At 39.9% G+C, this 13030-nt stretch overlaps 1 long non-coding RNA gene across 1 annotated transcript in view; it reads left to right on the top strand.

Annotated features, from left to right (window-relative positions):
* The first annotated feature begins 2844 nt into the window (after positions 1-2844).
* Positions 2845-13030, top strand: part of LOC121677644 — a 30399-nt gene continuing 20213 nt past the window's right edge. Inside the window, exons 1-2 of the long non-coding RNA XR_006021057.1 lie at positions 2845-3404; positions 11146-11246. This is a non-coding gene — a long non-coding RNA (uncharacterized LOC121677644). The remainder of the gene's footprint in view (positions 3405-11145; positions 11247-13030) is intronic.

The following is a 13030-nucleotide window of genomic DNA, read 5'->3' as shown; positions in this document are numbered from 1 at the left end:
GAACATGGGCAAGCCATTGAAAATGCATTGAGCAGCATCAGTTGGTTAAACTGAGGAAAGTTCACTCATAACTAGTGATTTTAAAGTTTCTTTTTCATCTCTTATCAATCTGACTTGCATGCATTTTTTTTACATTGCAGTCAATAAGCAATGCACAACATATACACACATATCTTATGCAGCGTTGCATCTCTCTTTCACAGCATAATCCTTTCAGATGAAAAAAATATTATTATAAAAAATACTATTATTTCAGCAATAATATCTTTAAAAATTATGAGCAACACCAAGAGGTTTGAAAAGATTTTAAAAGCCAATTAATCCAAGCTCTTATGCTCTCATGAGGTCGAATTTAAGAAGTAGCAGCCTATTGCAAAATCTAAATGAACACAATTCTGATATGTTCATAGAAATATAGATCACACAGCTGCAGCCTGCGGTAACATCAACAGTAAAAAATAGTTGTGTTATTCGTGATTCGTGAATTTCGACAAGAAAAAATATAGCATACCTTTACTGAGATTATGAAGAAAGTGTCGATATAGGCTATTTATAACAGTCAAGATGAGTGAACATTAAAAACATATATGGTATTTTATTGATTTCCTCCCAATGACCATTGAAATACTTTCTCTGAGTATTTGTGAAAATTATCTTTACCATCTCCAAGTTTCAAGTGACTCTGTTTACGGTCAATGATTCGCCTGAATAATCGCATGACATTGTAACAGGAATGCTTCACACATTCCAAAATATTTTCCTTTCAGATGCTCACATAGACCTCGCATAACATTACTAGCCAAAGGAACAGAATATTAGGCTGTAATTGTCTGCAATGCTTAACCTAGTTTCAGATTCCAAATGTATTTTTACAATGATGTAGGCTACATTGTGAGAAATTATGAAGCATTATTTTATACGCCATAGTTGGCCAATGACGTGATAATGTATTTTGTTTCAGTTTAATTTTGAAAATGGCCTTTCAGTGAGGATAGCATTGTTTATGCCTGTTTTATGTAGTGTACCATCATAGCCTAACGTTAGTATGTTTGCCATTCGTCTGCTTTTGAAATACCTTGACCTATTGTATAAATCTTAGAGCACTGTTGTCTTAGACTTCTTCAACACATCGATCAAACAATCATATTTTCTCTCTCATTATTAAGCGTTTGGTTGTAGCCCAGTCTAATCTTCTTCAGCTACCAAAACTATACTATAGGCTTAATCATGCTATTGTGTATTTCTGCTTTGCTGGCTTTTAAATACCCGGAGCGTTGACAGAACAGCTAGGACAGTAGCCTAGTTTCTATGTAAAAAGGGGGACATCTTTAACCTGTATAAACAATCGTCGTTGACAGGTGATCGGTCAAAAATAGCGTCAAAGCTCGTCAATAGTGCCCGCTCACACCACCAATGGGTGGCGATATTTCTGTCGCATTTTTACAGTATGGCAACAGAAGCCTATGTGTAGTGTTAGCTGAGATTATTTATAAAGATGAATAACATTTTTTTAAACTGTTTTTCTAAATGTGTTTCAATTGTAGGCCTATAATAAGAGGATACATATAGTATCCATTAATATGTATCATGCACTTAAGTCGATTTGGCCGTATATGTGTTGGCATTGGCCTGTTAATGATGTAGATACCTTATGCAAAACCCCCACGCCCTCCAAATACCCACGTGACCACACTGCGATGCGTATTTGAATATATGCCCGTTAGATAGCATCATTCATTGTGGCTTTTTATTTCAGAAGCATATGGATGTGGGGCTTTTTGGTCTTTTTTTAACGCAACCAAGCTGTCTATTCAATACTGGCTATCACTTTAGGGTATTTGAAATGTATGCTGCGTTTAGGTTTGGTAGCCTAAGGTTTATGGATCTTTTTGGATGTTGTTCAGTATTGTTGAATTAATATTGAGGAAAGAAATAATAGCCTACGTTACCATGTCGAATGATGCAGTGGCCTATTATAATGTTTTTAAATTTAACCTTCGTAAATTCAACCTTAAGAGTGGCATAAAGAAACTACAAGTAACAAGTACAGACAATCAAGCAATAAGTAACAAGTACAGACATTAGACGAATTAAGTGAATTTCAAGACGTCACTGTGTGTGTGTGTGTGTGTGTGTGTGTGTGTGTGTGTGTGTGTGTGTGTGTGAGAGAGAGAGAGAGAGAGAGGTGTGTGTGTGTGTGTGTGTGTGTGTGTGTGTGTGCGTGCGTAAGTGCGCATCTGTGTGTGTGTGTACGTGTGTGTGTGTGTGTGTGAAGGAGGGAGAGAGGGTCTAGTTATTACAAATGAATATATTCTTGCATACCTTTTCGTTTAGTATGCACCTGGCATTTGACACATCTCAACTTTAAAGACTACCTGTTTATGCCGTGAGTTTATGCCCCACCTTGCGCCAGCGCACGATTTAGGACTACCTCCAACAAGCAAAGCGACAGCGTCACCCATCAACGAGTCTCCCATGTGTGTTACATTAGGGCCAAAACGGCACCAAACACAGCGTAAGTAATAGAACTCAATTAAATGCGGGAGCCTTGTTTGATTAAGGTTCAAACATGAATTTATCAAGGTCTTTTAGTTGGACAATAGCCTACTCTCACACATAGGCTTAGATTTACATTTTATTTCCACCGCTGAAGAAAATAGGCATATCTTGTAGACTTTTACATTTTCGCCCAGATAAATTAGACTGACGCTATATGGACCGTCATATTATTTTCTGAAAATGTTCTCCACATGGCAGAATTGATAGGTCGCCTTACCCCCACCTCCCTCCGCCCCTCTCTCTCCCACACTCACACATGCTCTTGCGTCCGCTGCTGCCTCTCCTTCTGTCTCCCTCTCTGCTCTACGGAACCCGCAAACTCCCTCTCTCTTTCTTCCTCACTACTGAGATAGGAAACAAAAACGATATACAGTTTAGATTAGGACAAGGAGCGGAAGTCGTACCCATGTTGAGGAGGGACAAAAAATGCGGAGTTTTGACAAAAACCACAGAAAGCCCGTGTCGTTTATTTTTCTCGGCACGTTCGCCAGAAAACCAAGGAGGAGGAGGAGGAGGATGGTGAGTCAATGGGAGAGACCAACAACGGATCACAACCCATCTCGCTGTTTCTCTTTTGCCTCCCCTGTGAAGACTGGACACATCCATTTCAAAGCAGACCGAATTGGAGCAACGATCTTAGCTTGTCCATGTCGAGACAAGAAGCGTATTTTTAAATACTTCAGTAGGCCTGTCACTAGGCTACTTTGTTCTGACTGGATGGTTGCTATCAGTTTGGTGTCACACCGGAATCAAATTGAAGCTTGATGCCGCGCGTTAGAACTCTTGTTTTCCCGGTTCACCAAGGATCGTGCTTCATTTTTGGATAATTTGGACAGACTTTGCATGTAAGTAGGTTATCTGTTCCTGCATGAACACCTTTTCAGTTCGCTCACTCACAGTTTAACTCAACGATGTATAAGTCGCCATGCTACTCTTCAAGTAGCCTAAAACCCAAAGCTCAAGTGTTTGACTTGTACTATACGGTGGAATAGGCTATAGTTCAAACCAGTTCAGTCTGTCTGATCTGTAACCAAGTTGATGGAATGGCATTTTGTTTTAGGTTGTAATGTATTGATGATGCTCATTTAGAACCTACATACTTTTATTTTCCCTAAAACACGGTGACGTAGCCTACATAGTTGGTTATTATTAGGTCGGAGATGATGACGGCAAAAGTAATGTTCTGCTTAAATATACAAGTGCCGTGCCTATTGAATTTTACAATAGTGAGGCGATTGTGTAGGGCATGGGAAAGTGTTGCGGCTTTTTTTGAGGGAGGGAAGGAGGGGGCGAGGTCTAGCCCAGACCCGTTTGTCCGTGGGTCCTCTTGGTTCCAGACGATATTGTTATGCAAATCAGCAACAGCACGTTGTTGAACTTGATGTTGACTTCTCTCTTTGGGGGCTAATTTTTCCCGGTCACTTGTCTGAGTTTTCTCAGGCGCCATTGAGAGGCGTTTCAGAGAAGGCCAACAATAGACTGAAGAGGATTCTGGTAACTATGCAAGGATTTTTCTTTCTCTCTCTCTCTCTCTCCGAAATTGAAAATGATAATTTTATTCATTGTGAGGGGACAGAACTCACTGAGTATGAGTCAATAGGAAAGTACTTTTTTAAACCGCAACAGAACATAATTTATTGCTTTAATTACTAGCCGGTTCACTTCATATATGAACTTTCTCCTCTATCAAAATAGAATCTAAGTAGCCTAGACCTAATTGTGGGTCTTTTGGCTGGGTAAGGTTTGCTAGTCCATGACACCAAGAAGTCCATGTGTTTTTACCCCTGAGCAACAGGTAGACGTAGGCCTATCGTGTAGGCCTACACCTGCCTGCAATGTGTTTCAGTTACTGATGTGTCATTAAGAATATAATTGATTTAACGAGAATACCAGTGTTTTATTCTGAAATAAGGGAGCCTTCCTCTTAGTCAGTATGGCTTTAGTAGGTCTAGAGCTAGCATGTTTAGGCTTATGTAGGTGTCATATAAGGCGTCACTTCATAAATAGCCTAGGCACACTACAGCATAAATAGGCCCACCACAAATACAAATACTTCACTAAAATAGATCACCAACACAAATCTTGTAATTCCTATAGTGGCGTCAATGTATAGGTTATGTGTATCCATTGGTAACATGGATTGTTAATTCACATTGCTAATATGTAACTACTGTGTGTAAATTACATATTATCATCATATACGTTACATATTATATAACTAGGCCTACTTTTACGCCAAAGGTTAAAAAGTGATAAAAATCGACAGACGTCGGTTAGACGCACACACGCACACACACTTTTAGAATTCAAATTCACAAGTGGCCTACACCGGAACATGTTAAGACAATGAGTATAGGCCTAACTAACAGATCGAATATCTCAATTATTATCCAAACCAATATATGTTACAACTGTATGAGAACGAGTTCCCAGTGTACCCTCAGCAACGCTCCGTCACATTACGATAGCAAGCTAGATTTCAGCACCCAGGACAGAGCCCGCCAAACAGGCCTGTGCAGCGCGCGCTGCAGCTGGTTGTAGGCTACTGTAGGGCGCTGCATGGACGACTCACGGCCCTCACTTTATGCTTTTGGTCCCATAGTAGACCTAGTGTGGTGTCGAGCATTCACGAATAGCCCTAGACAAAGCACACAATGGAAAAAGAGTTTAATGAAAAATGTGTTTTTGAAAAACACAACGTGAACACATTTCATCTTCAGATGAATGACCCACAGTGGAGTGGATTACTGGCAAAAAATAAATGCTCTCAATATAGTCATATATTCCTGTTATTTTTGTATTTTATGAGACTTGTTTTTGGTCACCTTTAAAACCAACCTTTCGAAATAATATAACACTCCCTTAAAAATAGGCTATAGATTTACGGGAAATTAATTTGGATAAGAGCGGTTTGCTCAAACGATTAGTTTTCATGTTCAGTAGGTTAGGCTACTCATACAGGCCTAATAGATCCCATGGAGTTAGGCTATGCCAAGTAGCCTAATAAGGCTGCACTTATTGACCCAAATAGCCTACACTAAAACAGTGAAATGTTGTGTCTCAGATTTTGTGTGTGTTTTATGTCGTTGTTTTGTGAAGCACTGAACATTTTCGGCATTTGGTATTTTATTTAGAAGTCTTATAATATCCAAATAAGCAACAGGGCTGGAGTGTAAAGCTTTAGATCATAGCCTACTATTGTAGATCACTCTATTATTTTATATATTTTTTGGCTAAATTAAGACAAAGTGTGGACTTAATGCTATTAAAGTTTGCTACAATGAACGAAGTGTAGCCTAATTCAATTCACATTTATATTTGTACAAGTTTAATGTTTAAAGAAGCACTGTTTTTATAACATGATAATATTATTCCATTATTTATATATATATATATATATATATATATATATATATATATATATATATATATATTATATATATATTCTCCTGTACAGAACCCCCCCCCCCCCCCTCTCTCTCTCTCACACACACACACACACACCCCTATAAAATAGATGCTTAGTTGTTCTTCAACCATCAACCATCATTATAAATAGTTTGTTGCCGTGTTCACCTTAAAATAGTCGTGTACAGACATCACTGTCTTGAATTAGCTTTGAATTAGTTTTGACAAAGCCTGTGTGTGCTCGAAAATTGGAAAAAAAGGCCTATTCATCTAAACATTATCCAATGATACCCATATGGCGCTCCGCTCTGCTGTGGTAGCATCTTTTCAAGCTACCAAGCTAATTTCCAGGCTTCCACGTGTAGAGGCATACATAGTAACTTTATTGACTATCTGAAAACTCTCATTATGATTAAAACGGTATTCAGTACGTGTTCAGTTAAAGCTTTATGTACACAAGGCCTCTGTGTCATTAAACGACAAGGATGTCTGCGCATGTGTGGATTTACAGTGAAATAGGCAGGCGAGGTAGAATGTGTATTATTCAAATGTTTGATTTATTCCCCACCCCTGCCCTCCTTGTAGTGGCACATTCCTCTTTGCAGCACCCTAAGCAAGGACATTTTGGGAGATTCCACTCAATCGGTATCCCATTTCAGCCCCACATTATTCATTACAGCAGTAATGTTACAATTATTTAATTTGCATTGTTATCATCGTGTGTGTGTGTGTGTGTGTGTGTGTGTGTGTGTGTGTGTGTGCTTCCATAATAATTGTAATTTTATTTAGCTTATTTAGCTTCAGCATTGTCAGTGTATCATAAACATAGCCAAACAAGAATTGTTATCGCAGAAAGAATTTAAAGATGTTTAGTACATTTTCTAATTCTATTATTTCTGGCGTTAACCAGACAATTAGTTTTGAGGAGTTGCGTTCCTCATTGGTCATTTTTGTATGAAAGCGCAGTAGTCGCTTAATATTTCAACATGTGTAGGCTATTTGCACATTTTTATTCAGAGCAAGTTCAAAAGCACGGTCATTGTCAGGGGCTTTATTCTTATGCAAATCACAGCTCTTTCCAGGAGCGTTTTCTCTCACGGTCTTAATTAATGCATGCCCACCATTAAAATGACACACACCATACATGTTTCACAAATGTGGGCCGCTTACACTTCCAGCCTAGATATTTTATTACGCGTTGACTGGATGTACATGTTTAGGTTCAGGTTGAGAAGATGTTGAATGTGTTCTTCATTTTGAAACTGAATTGCATGGAGACTCAGTGAAGGAGGTCTGTGAGCTGATTCTGATGATGACCGTGGCCGCTCCCATCACTATTCTGTGGGCGAGGTGACCTTCCTGGCCTGATTGAGGGGGTCTGGGAGCCCCGGGAATCTTATTCTGCCTTTTTATGCTTTTACGCAGCTTATTATAGCTGCTCTCAAGTCCAGGGCGCTCAATATTTTCAGCCGACACCACATGATACAGTGGTGGTGCTCATAATGTGCTGGCGATACACGAAACATGTAGCGAGCGTGTATGTGTGCGCGCCTATGTGTGTGTCTGTGTTGGGGCGGGGAAACAGACCGTGGGGGCCGGCCAATATTAACATATCGTGAGCGCTCCTACTGCGTGGTGTGCACTTGCCGGTAGGACACTAGTTTTGTCAGTACAACCCGGTGACGAACTGAACGGTTGGTTGATCTCCTCCATCCATGTTTGGACGCTAAGCAAGAATGCTCTGGATGCGCTCTACACTGGGCCTGCATAGCACAGTTTATGACGCACCGATTAGTTTTATCTAGACTACCAAGACAAGAGAGACCATGGTGCTTTCTATGGATTTTTGGAACGTGGTAGATGGGTGAGTAAACTATCACAAGATGATTAGGCAATATGAGCTCAAACAGGGCTGTAGCACTTAATTGAAGAGCTTGGAGACTTTGGATTGTGATGGTGACTAGTGATGGTAGTTCGACATTTCACAGTGGCTATGAGGTGTATGTTAGGAGACGATGCTTTTGTACTGAAGTAGGCTAACGTCAGGGGTAGAACTATTGAAGGTTTTTCGAAACCTTATATACATATAATCGCTGTATATAGCTATTATGTTACTGATGACTGTAGACTAGTGCAACCGTGTAGCTTGCTTTGACTAGAGACTCAGGAGAAATTGATTCATAATTAACCTGTTTTTTACGCAAGGACGTGAGTCTTGAAACCTTACAGTCTGTACACCTTCTATAGCCTAGCCCTACTTGATAAAGTGAATAACTTCCTCTCTGTGTGTTTGTGTGTGTGTGTGTGAGAGAGAGACAGAGATGTGTGAACTAAACTATAGTAATTAGTACAATAAATTATGTTCTGTCTAGGTTTAAAAAGAGACTTTCTGTCTCATACTTATTGAGTTCTGTCCCCTCACAATGAATAACATTATCCTTTTTAATTATTATTTTTTTTTTTTGGGGGGGGGGGGGGGGGTTGAATTGAGAGAGAGAGAGAGAGAGAGAGAGAGAGAGAGAGAGAGAGAGATGGAATTGGTTGAAGCGAGACACACTTAGGAGTGCACTGGCTCCATGTGACCACAACAGAAGCACCATCTGAACGGCCCCTTTAAGATGCATGGGTTAGTTTTTGTCTTTGGTTATCTAGCTGTATGAGTTTATCCAATATCATAAAGCTAGAGAACCGAAAGTATAAACTAATTCCTCAGACTTCGGGGACTGCTGCCTTGGTACCGATAAACCGTGGGGACGAGAAGGAGGCTCGGGGGCGCTGGACTCCGCTAGGCTCTGTCCGTAACCAGCCTTTGAGTACGAGCGTTGCGATTTCTGTGTTTTGACATTAAGGCTCTATGAGGTTCAACCCTAGTCTGGAGTTTGTCATTTTTACAGTAGTATACACAGAGCGATGGTTGTGTGGAGGGCGCCATTTGAATCAGCGACTGCCACTCTGAGAAGCAAAATGGACTTTTTAGTGGGCATGCAAGAGGAATTTTCAGTCTTTGACCTTGTAAAACCTTATCATGGGGATTACGGGGGGAAACATGCTCGTTCTTAACAGGGAAATTGTATTTAATTGAATTGTTTAGATGGTGTCATTGCTGCGAGGTTGTGCGGTAAGAAATGGTTAATAGAAGCGAGTGCTATTATTGGTCTGTCCCCGTGTGTCACGTGATTTTGAAAGCAGCAGCACCACTGTGAAGCATGTCGTATTTTGGAATATAGATATTTAATACGCTTTAGGGTTTCCACGTTTAACAATTCCAGTGTTCATTATGGCGCTGAAAGGATAGTTCACGGTCTCACCAGTGCTTGAAGAGCGATGTCATTTTGAACATGCGAAGAAAGCCTATCTATAGCCTTTCTTATGTAACTCAATTACAGTAGCCTACATCTTGTTGCATATCATAAGTGCTTTATTGTCACCCTGTTCCAGTCGAATAGTATAATATGGATAACTATATAATGTAAAAGGTTAATTTTATTGAGCCATCATATTGCACACAGGTGCTGTGGGCATGTAGGTTATAGTGATGTGGTCAAAGGTCCCTTGGCACTCTGTAAAATGCAATTTACACATTAGTCTTCTAGTACACTGCAACCACAATATTTTATATGTAATAGTAGGCCTACTGCCAGAAGAATGAGGCCTGAGCTCTACTCATATTTGTTGCTGAACAGTGACTAAACAATCTTTAGATTGTGTGAATATTAATGTACTAGCAGTAGGCTTCATTGTATGCAAATATCAGTGTATATTTATGCTGCGAAATACTAATATTACTTTGAGACCAAAGGTGACGTTATTCAACTTGAGCTACGCTCTGTGTCTTGAGTCACACACTTAATTTAGAAGATAAAGCTTAAGGGGAGATTTTAAATCTGTCTTGGATATGTAGTACTTAGTACAATCATACACTCATTTACAATCATATGGTTATTTTAAATTGATGTATACAATCAGAAATATGGCAAAACATACATGAAAAGTTTATGTTGATCAGTATGTGTCTTGCTGGGAAGTGAAACATCTTGCCTTTATGTGGCGAACACTTAGCAGATCACTTGGTGTTGGCCATGACTTCCATGATATGATCATCATATCCTAAGACTTATGTTGAACCTGATCATAGTAGGCTTATGACATCTAACAAGCTGTATGGCATTGGCTTATTGTGATCAAAGTGTTGTGATCAAAGCATTCTTAGGCCTGTCTGCTACTTAGTAAAGTACTTTTGGCAAATCTGAATAGAAGACTTATGGCTGTATTATCCTGGCTACCATGGTCTGAATTACTATATCCCTGTCGCTCCATCTTGTATGTACTCTTCAATATCTGTCTCTATACCGGGGTCTTTTTTACAAGAAGGATTTAAAACTAACATTGTCTTTGCAGGAAACATTTGAAAGGCTATGCCGCTTTTTTAGTATGTAGTGTAATTTCATCACTGTCTAGTAGAGGAGGCTTTTATGCTCCCATGCACTTGTATTTGTACTGAAAGATACATGTATATTTAAGCAAAGCTACATGTAAGAAACACATCCAGAACTCTTGCATGTTTTTAGGTGATTGAAATGTTAGTGAAATTCCAGGTTGGACCTCAGCAACAAAAGTGAGATGTATTTTCAACTGCTACTGTCACTAACAACGCAAGTTCTCACCTAATTTCCCGACCTGAAAATTATTTCACACTGTATTTAGTCGTTGTTGTTTTAGTTTTTATATATTACAGAGCCATCAACCATATATAATTCCAAAATATGATATGTTAAATCTGGCTATGAACACAAAGTCTGGCTAAACCGGAAATATATCTTTTGAAGAATAAATGAAGACTGTTTTAATAACCTTCAGAATTAGAAATGTATTTTGAATGCATGTTAAGAAACTACACCACAGGAAAGCACTGTGTCTGAGGCACAACTAAAATAATGACAAACTCTTGGAAGTGACCAAACACTGACTGATGTGTACAAAGGTATATAGGGTGGTAAAACCTTCACCAATGCAATGTTATTTTACACACCACGTACCCAGTACTGTGTGAATAGTGAGCCGTATCACATATTTACCTAAGATCGCTTCATACCTTGAAAAAATCCCTGAAAATATCCTGGGATACCCTGAAAACTCTAAAACTGTAATATACTAATCCATGCTTCTCTGTTTTACCAGCAGGTTTAGGAGAGACGCTGAAGGGGGGGAAGGCAGAGGCACCTGGGACCTGTAACGCTGGCAGTCCTGACCCAAAGGGTGCAGCATTCTTTACAACACAGGTACTGCATTGTCAAAAGAGTCTCTTTTTACAGCTCTGTCACCGGTGTGCTGAACAGGAGTGAGGTGCCTCCCTCTTAACAAGGAAATGGTAAATGGTAAAGTGAGGTAGTGCTGAACATTCCAAACCTCATATCAAGTCTTATAGCAAAGAAGCAACAGGCTATTTAACATACATGGTCCTTGTTGTAAAATCCTTACTTTTGAGAAATCAAAGCTGTCCGTGCAGATTAATCTGGAAGGAGCCGGAAAATCCTTTGCCTCCATCCCAGTTCCTCATACCTCTCCTCTCTCAGGACACCCCCACCCCCCACCCCCTCTTTCCCCCCAATAAATGTCATTGTATCCTTTTTCTCTTCTGGACAGTTAAACAGTCTGATCCAGTTTGCCAGTGGGCTGGTTTTGTTGGAGAGAGTGTAGTGAGGGTGAGTGTTTGTTTAGTCCACTCGGCAGGTCCTTGTGCCTGTGGTTTATCCCTTTAAGTGTTGAGAGGCTCTGTGGCAGCGCCGAGGCCTAAGGTGTGTGCTCATGTGGAAAGTGAGCAGGAGGGGTGTGAAGGGTGGGGGTGTGACGGGGAGTTTTGGAGTCTTTCACCAAAAACTCCCCGCCGCACACACACACACACACACACACACACACACTCACAAATACACACCATCACTGGCTCCCTGCATGTCTTTTACTTCTGCTTTTCATCAAATGTCCCCAACCTACACCCCCCCCCCCCCCCCCACCACCACCATGTCGCAGCCTACTGAAGAGACTTTGTTCTCGCTTTCCGTCTCTCTCTCTTTTGTTTGATGAGATGAAATGATTTTTTATAAGAAAAAAGAGTCTAGAAAACTGAAACAGAGAAGAACTTTTGAGATCCCAAAGGAAGACGTTTAAAAACTGATTGAATTTTTTTTTTTCCTCTGTCTAATTCTGCAGTTGGGAAAGTGGGTGCAGAGGGAGCTTAATTAAATTGACAGTAAGCCAAACCCTGAGACTAATGCTGTGGGTATTATTCCACTCACCGTGTGCGGGGGTGCTGAGCCAACGAGCCTGTTTGTTGGTGCATGGATATGGGATGCAGCCCATGAACTTTCACTTCCTGCTTAAGACAAGGTGTAGCAGTGTGTATGGAAAGGAAATAAGACTCACACTGAAAGGAATGGTTTCCACAGAAATGTTTGGCATACGATTGCCTTTCTGATGTTTATTTATTTATTAACATTTACGGTGAGCTATATAAGACCATACTGATTATAGTAGTGATGTCAGTCAGAGAACAAACATTAAGCGTACATTTGGAATTTCTCCTTGTATTTCAATGACTTGCTATCCTAAAGATGACTAAGTGTTTCTCAGAAGCAATGTTCTTTTAATAATAAAGGCTGTCCAACAGAGGTATTGTGTACAGCAGGGTGTATGGAACAAACTCTGAGTTAACTGGTTGCTAATGAAACAGATTTAATGTCCGTGACCGCAGGCTAAGAGAAGACACATCTTCTTGTCTTCCTCCATGTTTGCTTAATTTTCTCTCTATTTCTCTATTTTACATGATCATTTCAATAGAATCTGCTCTATCTCTCTGTTGGTCTCTTTATCTTCCTTTCATCTTATAATGTCATACATTTAAGGATGTTATATAATTGTTACCTTTAGCCATGTACCCTGAGAAACTGTTTGTATGAAAGCAACTAACTTTTCAGTTTCGTTTTGTTGCTCTGCACTAACAACATGTCCACCATATCAATCTTATTAGGCATTCTCTTACAAGCTGAGTAGCACAAGTTGCAAAAAT

This window comes from Alosa sapidissima, chromosome 1 (genome assembly GCF_018492685.1).
Source record: "Alosa sapidissima isolate fAloSap1 chromosome 1, fAloSap1.pri, whole genome shotgun sequence".
NCBI classification, from domain to species: Eukaryota; Metazoa; Chordata; class Actinopteri; order Clupeiformes; family Clupeidae; genus Alosa; species Alosa sapidissima.
Note: the sequence above shows the minus strand (reverse complement) of the source record. Positions and strands in the feature narration are given on the sequence as shown.